We start from the raw sequence: 20,859 nt of genomic DNA, 5'->3' as shown, positions 1-20,859 counted from the left end.
TGTCTTCACCAACTTCTACCACCTGTCTGCTGCCAGCTGCAAATCCTGCATAAAACTGACAAAGATGAATGTAGCAAACAATGTTGTTCAATACAAGTTTTTATACATGTTTTATGGTTGCAACAAATCAACATCCATTCTTAAATCCCATAGCCAAGGTCATATTTATTCCGTTGACTTATTAAAATAATAAACAAATAAAATATTTTCATTATAATATCATTACATACTAAAAGTTCACCTCTGAAACATATGAAGCAACTGTTTATCTGGAAAAGGAATAGAGAAAATATTCTAGTTACATAAACGGTGCATCTCTTACATGAACAAAATGTGAAAGATGTCCAGTTATATTGAGAAATATTTAATATTGCCATCTTCATACCAGCCAGGACTGATCATATGTGTAAAAGGGTTAAAGATGCATATAAAAACAAAGGGCGCTTATTTGACAATCAAAGTGCAAAGTGCAGGGCGCAAACGCATTAAGGGCATGTCAGAATCCACTTTTGCTAATATAAGGACAGAAAACTCCGCTTTGCACTGTGGCGCATGGTCTAAAAGAGATGTGTTTATTCTCTTAATGAGTTATAGGTGTTTTTAGAATGAACCAATCAGAGTCTCATCTCCTATTCCCTTTAAGAGTCAGTTGTGTCACACCATAAGCGCATTTGCTATTTACATGACAGACTTTGTAAGTGGAAAAACAGAGCGTTTCACTAGCAAGAAAACAGTTAAACAGAGCATCTGCAGCATAATCTACTTTCACTTTCGCTCTCGCTCTCGTGACTAGGGAAACCTTGTACGCACAGACATCAATTAGCCTATAAATAATTAATTTTGTGTGTTAAGCGCAAAGATTTGTTTCAAAACTATTTCTAAATTCAATTCTAATTTCCAGAAAACAAATAAATGAACAATAATAACGAAGTGAGATATCCAAATACACATACTACGCCCCATCTGGTCTAAGACCTGACAGGTAGGCAAATCTAAGCTTGTTTTAATAAAACAAATATAAATATGGATATAATAAATAATACTGATAATAATAATAACCTTATACAAAAGCAAATTGTCACGAATAAACTGAAAACTGATTGCTTTACATCATGTGTATTAAGCAATGTGTAAGCGAGACGCACAACTAACGCGCTCTAGACTGTCTTTGTTCTGATCTATTGAAAAATCTATTATAATTATAATGCGCCTCAACACGCCTAGCCCAGCTAGGCGCAAAACTTTAATACAACTCTTACGCCAAGCTGAAACTAGCAAACAACAATTGCGTTGCGCCTTATATATATATATATATATATATATATATATATATATATATATATATATATATATATATATATATATATCCTTATATATATGTCTATACTCAAAGCAAAAAAGCTATAATTTCAAAATTGCAAGGTGATGATTACATAGACCTATATTCACAATTTCACATAAATCAGCATGCAAAAAAAGAAATTTTTTCTTTTCTTCATAGCAAATTCACATTCAACTTGACTGTTGCATAAAAATCATAGGTTAAATAACAAAATGGGATTTAATTAACAAGCAAGTTAAATATATTTTAAATAAGATGAAAAGGAAAGAGCTAAGGACTGAAACCAGCTCAAATGTCTAAAAAACAAAAAGCCTTTTTTAGGTGTTTTGACAGTTCAGAGCTACCCTACAAACGAAAAGCTTGCGGGCACAGATTTGCCCTCAGAGTCAAATTTTGATACAACACCTCAGCATTGAGCAGCACAGATGACTTTGTGACAAACACAAAGCATAATATAAAGACAGAATGTGCGGAGTTTTGAGAGCCCCTATGCTGAATTCAGTGACCGGCAAACCTCTCCCCCGTGCTGCTGTGAAGGCTGTCAGATCAGTGTGTGTGTGTGTGTGTGTGTGTGTGTGTGTGTGTGTGTGTGTGTGTGTGTGTGTGTGTGTGTGTGTGTGTGTGTGTGTGTGTGTGTGTGTGTGTGTGGTGACAGCCCTCGTTATAATCATTATGAATATTCCGATCAGACTGAATACAATCTTACACATGTAGATCTTACACAATCTAGATAGATAGATAGATAGATAGATAGATAGATAGATAGATAGATAGATAGATAGATAGATAGATAGATAGATAGATAGATAGATAGATAGATAGATAGATAGATAGATAGATAGATAGCACAAACTCTATACAGTTGTCATGAGATGTTATTATATTGTTCATAATTCGATTTGCATCAGATTCCACGTAATTTATAAGCTCATTTGAAGGTACTGGAAAAGTAATCGATCATTCAGTCTTTACATGAGCTCAGACTTTGGCATGATCTCATTACACATTGTTTCCATACTCTGAGCTCATGTCTGCTCCCTAAAGAGAAAGTATTGTCTGAACAGGTTTAGACTAAAACAATTGCGTAGTAAGATAAACAAGTCCAGGAAAAAAAAAAATAATAATAATAATAAACATTTATCTCTGGTCTCGAGGGTGACATCTTTTTAAAACGATGATCTCTGGTCTGTTTTTTAAACATTATAGTGCTGATTCATTCATGTTTAATACTTTAATTGGATCACAGGCTATCATCAAACTGCTGTACATCAGCTTGCCCAAATGTAACTTCTGAATCGATTCATTATTTATAATTCACAGACAATTTATGATTTTGTATGCTGGGCTTGCTTGCTCTCCAAAGAAATCCACAGTGGCACATTACATCTCATGGCAGCAGACTCTTGGTATGATGCCACGGCTATGAAAAAAACAACAACAAAAAAAAGATAGCAGCAGCGGAGGGATGCAGCGAGGACTTTTGGCATGATAGAAGATGCTGTAAAAGCTGTGTGTTGAGCATGCAGTGTGAGACAGGGAAGCAAAATGGATTTAGCCTTGAACCTGATTTACTCTCAACTATGATCCTCCTCAGGAAAGAAAAGCCCTTCAGGAAGTGGGACAATGAAGTAAACGTCTCAGGTAAGTGCTCTCGTCTCTATGCCGCTGAGAGCTTAGATGGATGAACACAGGTACGAAATTAACAAAAGGCACATGGAATTTTTTATTTATTTTTATTTTTATTTTTTGAGACAAACAGAAATCTCCTTTGGAAAGTATCTGCCAAAATGTTTTATGAATAGAATGAAGAAAATGAAGAACAGAAAGACTGTAAAGAGAGTAATGAATTAAATGAGCAAAAAATAAGAAAAGATAAAACAAAGAAACTTTGCAAACAAAAAAAGACAACCAGGAATAAATGAAAGAAACAACTAAAAGCAAGAATGATAAAAAAAAAACTGATAGTAAATGAAATGACAGCAAAGAAATAAAGGATAATATAAAAGAGCAAACAAATGAGCAGCAAAAAAATACATAATACTAAATAAACATACCAGTGGCGCAGTAGGTAGTGCTGTCACCGCACGGCAAGGTCGCTGGTTCGAGCCTTGGCTGGGTCAGTTGGCGTTTCTGTAAATTGGGTAGGCTAAATTGTCCATAGTGTATGAGTGTGAATGAGTGCGTGGAAGGGCATGGAAGTTGGTGATTCATTCTGTTGTTGCGACCCCAGATTAATAAAGGGACTAAGCTGAAAAGAAAATGAATGAATGAATGAATGAATGAATGAATGAATGAATGAATGAATGAATGAATGAATGAATGAATGAATGAATGAATGAATGAATGAATACAAAAATAAGTGGATTACAAAAAAGAAAACAATTTGAAAAAAAAAATTTGAGAAAAAAAATGACAAAACAAAATTACAGGGAAAGACAAAAAATAAACAGAAAAAGTAAAAGCAAAGAAAAAATGACAACAAATCAAAAAAGTAAATGAGGGAAAATAAAGAAAATTTACAAAAGATCAAACAAATCAATGAAAAAAGAAATGACAGGAAAAATACAATGAAATTTTAAAAAGATAACTCTAAAAAGAAAGAAAAGCAAGAATGACAGAATGAATGAATTTAAATTGTAATAACGACAAAAGAATAAAAAATAAAGGATCAACAAAAAAAGCAGATGTGGAACAAAAATGACATTATACCAAAAGAACCCAAACATAAGTGAACAACAAAAAAAACATGAAAGAAAGAAAGAAAGAAAGAAAGAAAGAAAGAAAGAAAGAAAGAAAGAAAATTAAAATAAAAAATGTAAGCAAGAATGTTTAAGAATAAATGAATGAATTAAAAAATTTACTGAAATAACAACAAATAAATAAAGGAAAACAAGAAAGAACAAGCAAGAGCAACAAAAATAAGAGAACAACAAAGAAGAAAACACAAAAGAACAAATGACAAAGAATTGAGCAAAGACAATTATAACAATTAATCAAAAAATAAATAGGGAAAAAAATAAGAAAAAAATAGATAAAAATCAGATTCTTTAGAAAGTGCTAAACAAAACCCATTTTTCAATAATAAACAGCAAAACATGTTTTTAGAAAGAACATGTTTTAGAAAGGAAGGAAGGAAGGAAGGAAGGAAGGAAGGAATGAAGGATTTACTGTAGAAGTGGCAAAGGGCCTCAGTAATCAATTAGAAACCTTTCACACTATGTATCCTGTGGAAACTTTTGGATAGAAGACTTGGAGTGTTGAACCTGGATTACTTTTGGTTTTGATAACAAGAACGGTAAATTAGAAGAAACACTACAGCATATCTTCCCATTTCAAAGCACTCCGTGTTTAGATTCAACATCAAAACACTGAACGCATTTAATAAAATGTGTGATGTGTAGCAGAGATCAAGGTCCTTTAATTTATAATATCTTTGATATCAATATTTTGCCTTTCACGAAGACACAACCCCCCTAGGAGCTGCTGGAACGGCCACAAACATATCAGTACGTGCAGCGCAGCCAACCAAAAGATTGTAGAGAAATATGATTGCACTTGTAAGGGGGCATCGTGCTTTAATGCATCTCTCAACAGAAACACATTTTTGCTTGCATAATTAGATCAAATATTCCATCGCATACCCCAGTAAGGCAGAGTAAGTGCCTTTAAATTAGTCTATGCTGACCAAAAAAAAAAAACGGATTGCTTTGCTCAGCATAACATCCAACAGCATGAAGAAGGTTAAGACTTTTCTAGAAAAATGCACAAACTTGAAGTCAGAAATTGATGGTATCCTCTGTTTAATTGCTTAAAAGAAGCAATCCAACACCTACACACAATAAATTAATTCAAAAGCAAATCTTGGCTGAGTATATAATGACCGTTTAGCAGTGGTTCAATATTCTGCGCTTTACCGCTACATTAAGGGGAGTGTTAACGCCAAGTGATCCATCTGATGGCAAATGCAACTCATTACTTTAGTGTGCGAATATAAATGCTTTCATTAAACGGGGCAATTGTGGGAAGCAAAGCAGAACACCAGCACAAGGTGATAATCATTAAAAAGCCAACTGTAATTGGGCACATTATTGAGCTTGATTGTACAGTACATTTTCACTGCTTTTAAGACCAAATGTTGCACTCCTCCGGTTAAAAATGGTCATGTTTTTAACGGTTAAAACACATGTAAAAATCTGCAACCTAGTTAACAGTAAGTTTCCTTATTATATATAGTGAAATTGACTTTCCCAGAATTCCCTACATGACACTGTGTCTGTGCATCAAGGAACATGATGTGTAGATGTTCAAAACTAAAAATTAATGAAATTAGGAAGTTAAAAACTCTTATTTTAAAGTTTGTACTGTATTTTTAAACAGTAAAATACTCCCAATTAGCGTTGGGCGATGTCGACCAATTTGACATCATATAATGTCTAATGTGAAACATTGCTATGGTCGATGGCATCGTCATCATGCGAAAAGCAGGAGGGAGGGTCGGACTGGGGGTCCAATGTGCTCTGCTGTCTGGAGCTCAGAGGAGCGCATGACAGTGTGTGGCTATGTGTCTGACTCGGCATCGTGTTGTCTATTGGCCACCGGCGATGGACGATGGTATCATCTATCGGCCCAACCCTACTGCCAACCACTGTTTTGTTAACAGATTTTTTTTTTTTTTACAGTGTGCGATTTATGATAAAGTATGACAAAAATGTTACATTAATACAGTATTAATGTATATTGAGCAATATCACACTCATAGCAGTAGGATACGGCTGTATATCAGCATTGGTGGCAGGCATGCGTTGGCATGAGGCCACAGACCGAGTGCCTTAGCATCTCACCAGTGATATACGGCTATATCCCACTGCTATGAGTGTGATATTCAGTTTATACAACAGTTCAACGGCGCAATCGTGTATATACAAAAAAAATAAACAAAAAATCAAACACGGAGAGTCTAAAAAACCCTTATGTATGAGGAACTACTTTCTTCCGCCATTCATCCACATTTGGGCGTCAGAAGCTGCAAATGTGAAGCTGTTGCTAATTTAGTAACATCACTTTAGAGCTAGTATTTCAATGATTCTTTAGCATAATGTCTGAAGTGATGACAAAATAGGAGATTTAGCTTTTTTTAAGATAAGATTATAACAACATGAAATTTCCCAGTATTTCTCTGTTGCAATCGGGATATCGTAACAATTAACGCCGAAAAAGCCAAAGCAAAGCAAAATCTACCAGAAACGATACCAGACTATGGTATAAATGCAGCACTACAACATACAAAAGAGAGAGATCATATGGTGGATGCCGAATAGGCACTATCCTTATATCCATACTGTAGGGAATATATATATATATGTGTGTATGTATGTATATATATACGTATTGTAGCGAGCGATTACATGCCACGTCGCCCTGGTCGCTAATTTCACCCAGCTGGACCATCATCAAGCCAGGATCGATCACAGCTGGATGTCATCAAGCCGAGAGACATATAAGCCCAACCTACGCCAGGAGATGAGCTTCATTCCTTCTATGACTCCCTGTGCTAATGCTTGTCTCTCTGTCTCTCCATAGCGGACTCCAGCTCGTGACGATCCTTCACCCGACTACTCACTGTCCTTCACCTACTTCCCGGAGCACCAGAGCACCTCACCTTAAAGAAGAGCACCTTTTACACAACGCACAATTTGTAAATAAAGCACCCCTCCGGGGACTTGTCTGTAAACTCATCCTGTTGTGCCGCTGTTTTCCCTCTGCCTCGCTACAACTGGTGGAGAATGCGCGCTTTTTCAGAGGGAAAAAAATTCAGCACTTACCAGTAAGAAGAAGTAACCACTGAATTTTCTCTGTTTTTCTTCTGTTTACAGACAGGCATCCGCTCTCTCTCTCTCACTCACGCTCTCTTACTCGGCTGTCATCCCCTCCTGAGTCATGTCGATCGAAGAGGTAGTACGCCATCTAGCGGAAATCTCAAGAAGACAACAAGTGATAACTGAACAACTCACCGCCAGGCAAGACCGTATGGAACAACAGCTAGCGGCCGGTTCCAGCCAGTTTTCTGAGGTGAGCGCCCATAGATTTATCACAAAACTCAGTGACCTGGACGATATTGATGCTTACCTGCACACCTTTGAGGTAATCGCAGAAAGAGAGAGATGGCCGAAGGAAAGTTGGGCGAGGATGTTGGCACCATTCCTGACTGGAGAAGCTCAAAGAGCTTATTTCGCATTAGAGACACCGAAAACAACGACTATAAAGCATTAAAGAAGGAGATACTCGCCAGAATGGGACTCTCCAACATAAGCGCAGCACAACAATTTTCTCAGTGGTCATATGATGACAAACAGCCGGTTCGGACCCAAGCAGCCAACTTATCCAGATTGGGAAGATTATGGTTGTTAGGAGGAGATCCAACTGCAGTCCAGGTCGCTGAGAAGGTGGTCATTGAAAAGATGATGAGGGCGCTACCCAGACGGCTCCGCACACTTACCAGCATGAGGAACCCCGACTCGCTGGCCGCTTTGGTGGAGGCGGTGGAGCTGGCAGAAGCTCACGTGGCCCGGGAGACTGGGGAGAGAGCGGCTCTGCCACCCCGGAGGGTAAATGCGCCATGGCGACCGGTGGAGGGCACAGCACGACCAGGCAGCAGACCGGCGGTCCCCAGCCCAGTCGACGAGCCGATGCCCACAGAGCCAACAGCACTCTCGACCCCGGCCTGGACGGCAGGGTGCGTGGTACATCGCAACGTCCCTCCCGAAGCTCCCACCCGAAAAGTATGCTTAGACGGGAAAACGCAGACGGCCACACTGGATACAGGAAGTGCAATAACACTGGTCCACCCAAACACATTAAAATCCCATCAAGAAGGGAAAGGTCGAATCCCGATTACATGCGTACACGGTGATATCCGCCACGTACCCGCCCAAAGAGTCACCATAGCGACGAAGTCGGGAAGCTGGCGCATCGAAGTAGGAGTGGTTCCAGATCTTCCAGTACCCCTTCTTCTGGGCAGAGACTGGCCGGGGTTCGATGATCTCCTAACCCACCATGAGGCTCGATCGGCTCGTGCAAAGAAGAACAGCAAGGGACGGGCTCAACGGGACCGCCAACCAGCGCTGATGGCCACCGAGAGCGACAGAGGGGGTGAGTCATCATCGGCTAACCTGTACTATGATCTTTTCCAACAGATTACCGCAGGTGGCGATTTCGGAAGAGCACAGCGTGAAGACGAAACGTTGAAGCACTGCTGGCCACAAGTCCGGATCATAGACGGTAACGAACGGTTTCCCAGCCCTCACCCCCTCCCACATTTTATTGTACAAAATGGTCTGCTGTACTGTGTCGCAGAGAGGCGGGGGGAAACGAAGACGCTATTGGTCGTCCCGAGGACCAAAAGGGAGACTGTTCTGGAACTGGCACATACTCACCCGATGGCAGGACATCTAGGAGCAGCCAACACGATCAAAAGGATTAGAGATCGTTTCCACTGGCCCGGGTTGGATGGAGAAGTCAAGAGGTATTGTCAGGCATGCGACATCTGCCAAAGAACGTCTCCCCAACGACCCCCCCCCAGCCCTCTGATACCATTACCCATCATTGAGGTGCCCTTCAACCGCATTGGCATGGACTTGATAGGGCCTTTGCCGAAGTCGGCCCGGGGACAGGAACACATCCTTGTCATCCTCGACTACGCCACCAGATATCCAGAAGCGATACCTCTGAGAAAAGCCACGTCATCGGCAATCGCTAAGGAGCTGTTTTTATTGTGCAGCCGAGTAGGAATACCAGCAGAGATACTGACCGACCAGGGCACCCCATTCATGTCCCGGCTGATGGCAGACCTCTGCCGCCTCCTAAAGGTAAAGCAAATAAAAACTTCTGTTTATCATCCGCAGACTGATGGCTTGGTGGAGCGCTTTAATAAGACGCTGAAGCAGATGCTCCGCAGGGTGGTGGCAGAGGATGGGCGCGACTGGGACCTCATGATCCCGTACGTGCTTTTCGGGATTAGAGAAGTTCCCCAAGGATCTACAGGCTTCACACCCTTTGAATTGCTTTTCGGCCGCCAACCACGAGGGCTATTGGACGTGGTTCGTCAAGCTTGGGAGCAAGAGCCAGCCCCACAACGGTCAGTGATTGAGCACGTACGGGACATGAGAGGACGAATAGAAAAAGTCATGCCCATCGTCAAACAACATCTGACCGAAGCCCAGCGCGCCCAACAGAGATTATATAACCGGCCCGCCCAACCCTGAGTTCCACCCAGGGGACAAAGTAATGATCCTGATACCTACCACCACCTCGAAGTTTTTGGCCTCTTGGAAGGGGCCATATACAGTGGTAGAAAGGGTAGGGCCGGTAAACTATCGAGTCCGTCAGCCGGGACGAAGAAGAGAAGAACAACTTTACCATATCAACTTGATGAAGAAATGGGTTGCAGCTCCTGGTCATCTAGTTGCCTTCTCAGAAGAAACTTCTCCCGTTGTCCATATAGGTGAGCAACTCTCACCGAATCAGAAGGCGGAGCTGCAAGCCTTGGTCGGTCAGTTCAGGGATGTGTTCTCAGAGAAACCGGGCCGAACCACCATCATCCAGCACGACATCATCACCCCACCTGGCACCATCGTCCGGCAGAGGCCTTATCGAGTACCAGAAGCTCGCCGGCTGGCTATCAACGAGGAGATCCAAAAGATGAGGAAATTGGGAATCATCGAACCATCTCGTAGCCCGTGGTCCAGCCCCATAGTGATGGTCCCCAAACCCGACGGCACCCTCCGCTTCTGCAATGACTTCAGGAAGCTGAATGAAATATCCAAATTCGACGGGTACCCCATGCCTCGGGTGGACGAGCTGCTGGATCGGCTGGGTGGAGCCCGATTCATATCCACGATCGACCTCACCAAAGGCTACTGGCAACTACCACTAAGTGAAAGTGCCAAGGAGAAAACCGCCTTCTCCACTCCCGATGGGCACTGGCAATACCGGGTTCTTCCCTTCGGGCTCCACGGGGCTCCAGCAACATTCCAGCGTATGATGGACATCCTGCTGAGACCCCACCAGCCGTATGCAGCAGCATACCTCGACGACCTAATCGTCCACTCCGAGTCATGGGAAGAACATCTATCCCGGTTGCGGAGGGTGCTACTTGATCTTCGTAGGGCTGGGCTCACAGCTAATCCCAAGAAATGCCACCTGGGGCTAGCAGAAGCCAAATACCTCGGATTCCACATAGGTAGAGGTCTCATACAGCCACAGCAGAACAAGATAAAAGCACTACAAGAAACTCCACAACCCACCACAAAGACCCAGGTACGTGCATTTCTGGGGTTAGCGGGCTACTATAGATGTTTCATTCCCAATTTCTCATCCATAGCCAGCCCTTTGACAGACCTGACCAGAAAGGGGCAGCCAGAGAGGATACAGTGGAACAGAGAAGCAGATGGCGCGTTCCAAGCCTTGAAGACGGCACTAACATCCTCACCGGTACTGCACGCACCTGACTTTGGCTGCCCCTTTATTCTACAGACAGACGCTTCCGACTCGGGCCTGGGCGCGGTCCTCTCCCAGGTCCACGGCGATGAAGAACACCCCATCATGTACGTGAGTCGGAAGCTTACCCCTGCAGAGACCCGGTACGCCACGGTAGAGAAAGAGGCCCTGGCGATCAAGTGGGCAATCCTGGAGCTCAGGTATTATCTACTTGGCAGAAGATTCACCCTGGTGACCGACCACGCTCCACTACAATGGATGTCAACAGCGAAAAATAACAACGCTCGAGTCACCAGATGGTTCCTGTCGCTCCAGGATTATAACTTCACTGTTCAACATCGAGCCGGGGCCTCCCACGGAAACGCCGATGGGCTCTCAAGGCTATGGTCAGGATGGGCAGGTCTGTCAAAACATTCTACCCCCCCTCTCAATACTCTACCTTTCCTCCGCAGGACACCCAGGACCAGGACGACGCTAAGGGGGGGGGGGATGTAGCGAGCGATTACATGCCACGTCGCCCTGGTCGCTAATTTCACCCAGCTGGACCATCATCAAGCCAGGATCGATCACAGCTGGATGTCATCAAGCCGAGAGACATATAAGCCCAACCTACGCCAGGAGAAGATGAGCTTCATTCCTTCTATGACTCCCTGTGCTAATGCTTGTCTCTCTGTCTCTCCATAGCGGACTCCAGCTCGTGACGATCCTTCACCCGACTACTCACTGTCCTTCACCTACTTCCCGGAGCACCAGAGCACCTCACCTTAAAGAAGAGCACCTTTTACACAACGCACAATTTGTAAATAAAGCACCCCTCCGGGGACTTGTCTGTAAACTCATCCTGTTGTGCCGCTGTTTTCCCTCTGCCTCGCTACAGTATGTATGCATGTCTCAGGTGGACAAAATATAGTTCAAGAGTTCACACTTAGCTGATGATTTACAAAGCTTATTTGGCATGCTGTCCCGGGAGAGAGCCCCGAGCTCAAGGGCTCCTCGAGCCCGGGGCTTCCTCCCGTTGGCAGAGCAAGAAGGGAGCCTGAGCTCGGTGGATCTCAGAACTCCCCTGCCGCTGTAGCTAAGGGAACGTAAGGAATTAGACAAGCTTGATTGTTAAGTATGTTGAATGTCTTTGGATGGTGGGAGGAAACCGGAGAGCCCGGGGAAAACCCACGCGGACACGGGAAGGACATACAAACTCCCCACAGAAACACTCACCGGTCCTATCGAACTAGGACCGGCAGTATTCTTGCTGTGTGGTTCACAGTGCTAACCACTGGACCGCCGTGCCGCCCAATTGCAGGTAAAGGAGGAGAATAGGGGAGGAGGGGGGTTTTCTTCCAAACGAAGATAAAGTGAACTGAAAACTTAGACTATTTATGGTGCCTTAGGGCTCATATGATCGGAAGATTAGTGATTAGCAAATGCGAGACTGGACGTGATAAATCATAAGCACGTGATCCTCTCGAAATTAGTTTATGAATAAACTTCACTTCAAGAGTTCACACTTAGCTGATGATTTACAAAGCTTATTTGGCATGCTGTCCCGGGAGAGAGCCCCGAGCTCAAGGGCTCCTCGAGCCCGGGGCTTCCTCCCGTTGGCAGAGCAAGAAGGGAGCCTGAGCTCGGTGGATCTCAGAACTCCCCAAAATGCTGAAATTAATCTCTCGGGACAGCAGCCGCGTATTCGAAGAAAAAACCCCCCAAAAGGCAGGAAATTTAGAGCTATATCCGGCTGCTGGATATAATAGAAGGAAAGAGGTTAAATGCATGGGCATTAATTAGATAGGATTAATAAGGGTGAAAAGAGGATTCTAATAACTCTTGCTGGAGTTAGAGTTTGAAGGAACCCCTGCGGGGGTCATGGTTTTCGGGGTTGAGAAGAAGGGGAGAATAGGTGGTTTGAAGCAGTGAAAAGAGAACTTTGAGTGAATCTTGTGGGAGTTGGAGCTCTAAGTGACCCCTGCGGGGGCCAGAGTAGAGTGAAGGTATGGAGCAGTGAGTGGAGGAGAGTAGCTCTTACGAAAGATGGAGCTTTTGTGAGAGTTTGAGTTTAGAGCGGCCTCTGCGGAGGTTAGAGCTTGAGGGTAGGGTGTAGATAGGAGTGACCTCTGCGGAGGTTAGAGCTTGAGGGTAGGGTGTAGATAGGAGCGACCTCTGCGGAGGTTTGAGCTTGAAGGTAGGGTGTAGATAGGAGTGACCTCTGCGGAGGTTAGAGCTTGAGGGTAGGGTGTAGATAGGAGCGACCTCTGCGGAGGTTTGAGCTTGAAGGTAGGGTGTAGATAGGAGTGACCTCTGCGGAGGTTTGAGCTTGAGGGTAGGGTGTAGATAGGAGCGACCTCTGCGGAGGTTTGAGCTTGAAGGTAGGGTGTAGATAGGAGTGACCTCTGCGGAGGTTTGAGCTTGAGGGTAGGGTGTAGATAGGAGTGACCTCTGCGGAGGTTTGAGCTTGAGGGTAGGGTGTAGATAGGAGTGACCTCTGCGGAGGTTTGAGCTTGAGGGTAGAGTGTAGCTGGGAGGAGCAATGAGTGGAAGAGAGTAACTCTTGCGAGAGTTGGAGCTTGAAGCGACCTCTGTGGAGGTCAGAGTTTGGGGGTAGAGTGTAGATAGGGGGAGATAGGTAGCAGTGAGTGGAAGAGAGTAACTCTTGTGAGAGTTGGAGCTCTGAGCGACCTTTGTGGAGGTCAGAGCTTGAGGGTAGATTGCGGATAGGAGGAGATAGATATCAGTGAGTGGGAAAGAGGATTTGGATAACTCTTGCGAGAGATTGGGGCTCGGAGCGACCCCTGTGGGGGTCAGAGCTAGAGGGTGAGTCATAAGGAGAAGAGAGGTAGTTGAAGTAGAGTGAAGAAGTTTTAGCTTGAGCGGACCCCTGCGGGGTTTGGAGCTTGGAGAAAGAGTCTAGGCGGAAAAAGAATAGGTAACATCGTGAAGAAGAAAGGACTGTGGCCGCTATGGCCGAATCCTGCGAGAGTTGGAGCTCAAGGGGGCCCCTTCGGGTGTCTGAAGAGTCTAGACAGGAGAAACGAGATCATTAGAGGTAGAGTGTAGAATAGATTAGTTGGGAGTGGAGTGTAGAGAAGAAAGGAACGAGAGGCTGGAAAGTAGGGTTATAAGGATAAAAGATTTGGAAAAGTTGGAAGAAGGGAACAAGCACAAATATAATACATATGTACAAACGCAGTAAATGCGCAAAGAACATGTGGATACAAACGTCTGCATCTGTAAATAGCTATTGGTGATTGCAGAAGATGCTAACTGCAACGGCCCTTGAGGGAGTCCTTGGCAAACATGTAAGGGTGCCATGGGTGGACAATTGGGCTTCTGCGGGGTTTGGTTTGGATGACTCTTGTGAGAGTCGAGGCTCTGTTAGACACCTTTTTGAGTTGGAGCCGTGTGAGGAGGTGCTTGGGGGTTGGTTAAAGCCTGTTGGGCTTTCTTGAGGTGGTATTTACTGAGACGTATATAAGATTTGAAAGCTTCAGAAGACCAGCGACCAAGGGTCTGGATCTGATGGTGTGAGAGCCCGTTGTAGTGGCTGCGCCAATCCTGAATGAGTGGCTGGAAAAGGGCTCTGGGAAAAAACCTGATAGGCGAAAGATTTCTTTAAGGTGTTTTTGAAACCAGAATCGAGATACTGGACGGTTAGCGTCATCAGTAAACCCAGTGGGTTAGCCTCTTGAGATTTTCTAGGCTAAGAGGGTTTGGAATGGGCGTGTAGGTGAAGGTATATTGAAAATGAGGATAGAGTGTCCTCTCTGGAATTAATCTGTTTTGCTTTGTTTGATAAGGAAAGAGATAGTTTCCCTGTCTTGCAAAGCTAGATCTGAGATGGTGGGGTGGAGTAGAGGGTTAAATTTGGATGAAACTGTTAATTTAGAACATTTAAGAAACCCCCCCAAAAAATGCTAGATTGAACATAGCATCTAAGGTGCGGGCTGTATGGGAGGAAATGCAACCTTTACAGAGGGTGTAGATGCATGAGGTAAGGATTTTGAGTGTAATGGGTTGTCTAGCATGGTATGGAATTGTTTGAACGAATTACATGCTGTGAGGTATGCATTGAGGGTTCTGGGAGCTATTGCTTGTAGGATAAGAGATAGAGAAGTTTGATGAAGATTATGAAGTGGGTGGTTTATGGAAATATCATTACTGAATAAGGAGGGACCGGCGTTGGGTGAGGGTCTGCTTCCGGGGCTAGTTGCCAGAATATCTGCAAAGAGAAATGAGAGAGAGAGTCAGCGATTTGGTTTTTGCAACCAGGTACATGTTCAGCAATCATGATAAATTGTTTTTTTTTTTTTTAGCAGATATCCAGATAAGGTGTCTTAAAAATGGCATAAGCGATTGGGAGTGGGAGCGCCCTTTGTTAATGCAAAGCACTGTAGCTTCGTTATCGCAGTGAAAGAGAATGCTAGAGTAGACCATTCGTCCCCCCACAGGATGGCTGCTGCGATGATAGGGTAGAATTTGAAGAGGGCTGAAAAACATTGGTCTTTGGAATGGAATTACAATTGGGTTGGCCATGTTGAGACAAACCAGTGTCCTTTATATTAGCCACTGTAACCTATTGGAGGGGCAGCGTCTGTGTATGTGTTGATGTCAATAGGGGATGCAATCAAGTCGCTGTAGAAAAAGGAACAGCCGTTCCATTGCTTAAGGAAAGAGATCCATAAGCAAAGTTCATCACGACTGGGTTTGGAGAGAAAAATTGTTTCTTCTAAACCATGAACTGTGGTGGATAATTGAAGGAGGTGGGAAATGAAAGGAATAATGCGCATAGCGAAATTTAGATGGCCGAGAATTGGTAGGAGTTCTCGTTGTGTGTTGTGTGTTTTTCAAGGAAAATTTGGGATAGAGAAATTATTCGATTGATTTTCTCTTTAGGAAGGGATGCTTGGAATTTATGCGAGTCTAGATTAATACCCGGAAATTCGATTGAAGTACTGGGTCCTTCCGAGATCAGCGAAAACCTGCTGGGTGATCGCTAGGTGTTTGGCTGGAGGAGATGACGAGGGGGAAATAAGAAAATCGTCTAGAAGGTGAATGAGGTATGGTATTTCGTAAATATTAGACAGAATCCAGCATAAAGCTTCTGACATCATGTCAAATATTTTTTGGGCTGCTTTTGCATCTGAAAAATAGAATTGATTTCGCCAATAAATGCCAAAAGGTGCCAGAAGTCTGGGTGGATTGGCATGATTTTAAAGGTAGGGGAAATGTCTTCTTTGGCTAGCCAGGTGTTACGACTGGCTATCTTTATGAGAGAGATCTCTTGATCAATGTCGTGGTAGTTAAGTAAATATTCGTCCAATGGGATAGTGCTGTTAATGCTAGGAAAGGAGCAATTGTGTTGGGACGAAAGGTCGACTACAAGGCGTTTTTGCCAGAACATTTTTGAGTAGCGACACCAATGGGGCTAATGCGCGAGATATTAAAAGGAGGAGCCTTGGAGTTCCAATCATGAAGTTGTTGTCGATTTCTTTTTAATAAGATAATCGACGGTTTCAGGTTCGGAGGTTGCAGACTGCAGGTTAGGACAGATTGGATAAAGTGAAAAATGGAATGTATCCTTTGTGAAGAGGATGTGGAGTGTAATAGGTTGGATGAGGGTCAGCTTCTGGAGCCAGCAGTCATGATCTCTAAAATAGGAAAAAACAAAGAGAATCAGAAATTAAATCTTTGCAAAATAATACAAGTATGGCAGACATGAAAATTGTTTTAGTTTATATCCATGCGAGGCATCTTAATAAGGGCATGGGCGGCTGTAAATGGAAGCGCTTTTGATAATGCATGATCCGATGACTTCATTGATACGATGTGCAAGGATGGTAGGGGTGGGTGTTCGTCTCCTAACGGGATGACAGATGAATGGAGAGCTGAGGACATGGGATATGGCTAGTCTGGTGGTCCTGGAAAACTGGTACCCCTTGAAGACTGAGCATGTGAAGTGATAGTGAGGTTTAAATTTGTATTTATAACAGTCAAGTGGGAAGTTTGTTTCTTTGCCGTTTTCACATCCGACTGACTTGCTATATAATCTTATATGACGCTTGTAAATCAACACATGAGTCGCTGGCGTATTACAATTGGACTTCTGTGCTTGATGGCATAATGTTTTTCAATAGCTTGTTAATATTTACTGGTTGGGTAATAATCTTTTCAGAAGTTAAATGTCAAAATGGAATTTATTTTTTTATTTTTTAATTTAATTTTTTTTTTTTAACTAAATTTACAAGCGTGTCTGGCCTATTCATTCATAAGGTCTTTGCAACAGAGTCAAGAGAGAGGGCGGGACCATCTCCAGTCTTTTAGCTCATTGGATGGAGACGCTTATCTTTACAGCTATTGGCTTAAGGAGTTTCAGTCAGGCCATGCAAAAGGTGCAAAAAGCCTGGCGGCCATTTTGTTGATCAAATTCAACATTGTTTGTGGCTGGAGCTGCTGCTCTGCTGAACGCATTCCAGCAAACAATCTGTTAAACGATGGATAGCATGTGTACTGCTAGGAGAAGGTGAGGGTTCCGTTTTATTGCAATAGCTTTGGAGTTTTGGCTTATATCTTGCTGGGAAATAAGGTTGAAGACACAGCAGATGCGTTGTGGAGGCTCTTTGAAGTGGAAGGTTTTGGTGTTGTTGTTTAAGCTGTTGATGAAATTGTTGGAGTTGTAGTTGTTTGAAATGGTAGCAATAGTAGTTGTTGTTGTTGTTGCTGTAGCTTGTATATTGTAGCTTGTAGATTGAAGCTTTTAGATTGTATATTGTAGATTGTAGCTTGAAGCTTTTGTAGCTTGTAGCACTTGTAGCTTTTGTATTTGATGAGCAGAGCAGAGCGTTCTTCCAAATGAAGATCCTGAAGATTGTAGCTTGTTGCTGCTTTAGTTGTCCATGCTGGTTTAGAGTTGGTTCTTCAACGGAGCTAGCTACGGTGAAGCTGCTTCTTCCAAACGAAGATAAAGTGAACTGAAAACTTAGACTATTTATGGTGCCTTAGGGCTCATATGATCGGAAGATTAGTGATTAGCAAATGCGAGACTGGACGTGATAAATCATAAGCACGTGATCCTCTCGAAATTAGTTTATGAATAAACTTCACTTATTTGCTTCCAGTGTTGCTTCCACGCTACTTTAAAAAAGTTTATTAGTTATAGACAGATTACTAGTTTAGATTACACAGATTACTAGTAAACAGTAACTGAGTTACATCATTATAAAAGTAACTTATTACCAGGAAAAAAGTAACCACTGTTCTGAATGATTTTTAGATTTTGAGCTTCAAAGATTTTGCATGCCATTTTGCAAACAATGTGTGTAACAGTTCTCTTTCATACATGAACATGACAGAGACTCTACATGTACTCTTAATGTAATTTATAAAAATGTTCTTACATTTGCAAAAATATATGTTTGAGATTTACTTATATTTAATTTTGTTTGATTTCTACAATATTTATTTAATGTTTTAGTATGATTTATTTTCTTGTTTGAATTAAGTATACAAGGCTGTGCTAAATATTTTGTCCAGTGCAGATGTTAATTGTATGTTATTAATATGGTAATATTTATTGAATGATATGCTTGATATGAATTAACAGACAAAAAACAGACAATGACCAAATGAGTTTAATAAACACTGAAAAGTATTTTACTGACTATATACACAAACATTTATTTCACATTTAATATATTACATTTTTAATAACTTTCTTTTTCAACAATGTAAAATTTTACATTTCATCTCAATGTCAAAAAATGGTTTTAAATCACCACATTTACACACATCTTTACGGTTTCAGGTTTCTTCTCAAATTTGTAGGGTGCAGCATTATTTAGTCGACTCTGATTTTGTGTTTCTTTCTGGTCTTTCCCGCTGTTGACAAAGTAGTCCAGTGAAATGACAAAGAAAGATTATCCTGATTGGTCCTTGTGCATGCATTTGAAATGCTGATTGGCTCCCAGAAAGAAACATATAGAGCCAGGTTTTGTTGATAAAACCTTTTTTGTTTACAAATAAAACGTCAAATGTAAAAAACTTATAAAATAATAATAATAATTAATGTTTAAGTTGTCATTTAATAAGAATATGTGAATAACTCAATTTTGGCAGATAGAACCTTAACTCAAAAACTTCAGATAGAACCTTATAATTCTAAGGTGACGAGTTTAATGGGTGATCTGTAAAACCAAAAATTTTTTTTAAATAAGTTTCCTAAAAATTAAAAAATGATTGAGATATACCTGTTGTATACCTGTTTTTAATTCGCAATTTGAATTTGCTCAATTTGCAATGTAATAAACATTAAGCCAAAAATTAAGAGTACACCTAAAGATTAAATAAAAAAAAGTCTTGACATGTTTGTGACCAAGCTTCTCATATAATACAAAAAAACCCAATACTACACAGTGTATCGGCTTTTATTTGCTTGCTGTACAGTACGTGCGTACATGTAATGATACTTTTCTCAGCTGAGAACTTATGAAGAACTCATCAAATTTTCAAAAGCATTCAAAACAGCATCGTGCATGCCTCAGTTACACATAAATGCACATCAGCAGTAAGAATCACATCTACTGAACTGTACTGGTCAGCAATGTTCATATGAGGAGAAAAAATAAAACAGGCATGTTTGAACATTCCGCTTTGGTTGCTCCCATTTAACAGAATACAGTGTGACCCATTTAAATAAAATAAATGCTGTTGTATAAAATGTTTATTGTCCCAGTCGGAGACTATTTTCTATCTAGATAAGCGAGAAGCATTGTCGCTTCTTTTCTTTTCTTGTTTTTTTTTTATTTTTTTCATAAAAATTATTCATTGTTGGTTTCAATATTGACATTGCATTGTAGTCAAATATTAGCATAGAAGTGGTTGCAGGGACTCGCTTTGCGTCCAGCCTCACAACACCCATCAGCCATGACTATTCATAACACAGCACGACATCCTTGTTGTCTACACAGAATATGTTAGGAACACAGACCTACAGAGAGTGCTATGGTGCAAAGTGAGCGGTCTAGAAAAGAAAAGAGACATATTTTCATGGCCAGTGCTGTGACCTATTTGGTGTGATGAATTGTGCCAGTTGACCTCAAGCCTTAGTTTTGAGTTATGCCAACTGTCAACAATGGGTTAAGGACCCCACATGGGAACATTAACCTGGTTGTAGGTTGTCCACAAAGCCTGATCTGCAAAAAAAAAAAAAAAAAAAAAAAAAAATCCCAAAACACAAGCAAGGATTTGAGAAAGGTGTGCCACTTTGACATCTTTTATAGGTTGTGATCAAAAACAGCATGGCTCAATTATAAAATTGGCCTTAGAACAGACCACTATTAAAACCGAATGATGAATAGTCTACAGACAAAAAGTTAAATACACAAGATTTATATGGAAACTTTAAAGGAAAAGACTGTGGAATATCATCCAGATCTAGCATTATGCCAGAGGGCACAGACATTATTTTTTAATCAAGCTATTCTCAGTACCTGGCCAAAACTTCAATATAATATCACAGAACGCCACAGTCTCGGTTAGTTTGCCTTAAAGTTCCATGAGAAGCACTGCTGGCGATTGCATTAGTCATCGAAGCACATTCTAAAACTTTCATATGAATGTGCCCACTTGATTATTCCAATAATTATATATATAAAAAAATAAAATATATGTCTGGAATCAGTTTAACAAGGAGTTTCTTGTTGTTCCCAGCAGTTATAGTGACCTTCCACTGAATATTTCACAGAACAGATAGAATCAAGCTGTTTAATGCTTGACGTTTTTACTTTTACACAACTCCTCAATCAAATTAAATCAATAAATAAGTAATTTTTAAAGTATATCATTTAAAATGTACCAATAAATATATGTTCTCACTTATAATAATTGATATGTCATTTACATGTATACCAATTATAAACACATTATTGGGAATATGTGCCCAGGGCTACATTTTTGAGAACCAGGAAATATGAGCTCGCAGGTACATATGGCAGCAGGGCGAACACCCTGACTGCTTACCTCTGTATGGCCGGTGA

At 41.7% G+C, this 20,859-nt stretch overlaps 1 long non-coding RNA gene across 1 annotated transcript; it reads left to right on the top strand.

The window, feature by feature from the left end:
• Positions 1 to 2,483: 2,483 nt before the first annotated feature.
• On the top strand, positions 2,484 to 19,889 carry LOC141381353 (uncharacterized). The gene is made up of 3 exons (XR_015480145.2): positions 2,484 to 3,434; positions 3,745 to 6,732; positions 17,912 to 19,889. It is a non-coding gene; the product is annotated as an uncharacterized LOC141381353 (long non-coding RNA).
• Positions 19,890 to 20,859: the final 970 nt, after the last annotated feature.

Source organism: Danio rerio, chromosome 3 (genome assembly GCF_052040795.2).
Source record: "Danio rerio strain M-AB ecotype USA chromosome 3, GRCz13ab, whole genome shotgun sequence".
NCBI lineage: Eukaryota > Metazoa > Chordata > Actinopteri > Cypriniformes > Danionidae > Danio > Danio rerio.
The sequence above is the reverse complement of the archived record's forward strand: the minus strand, read 5'-3'. Positions and strand labels throughout refer to the sequence as shown.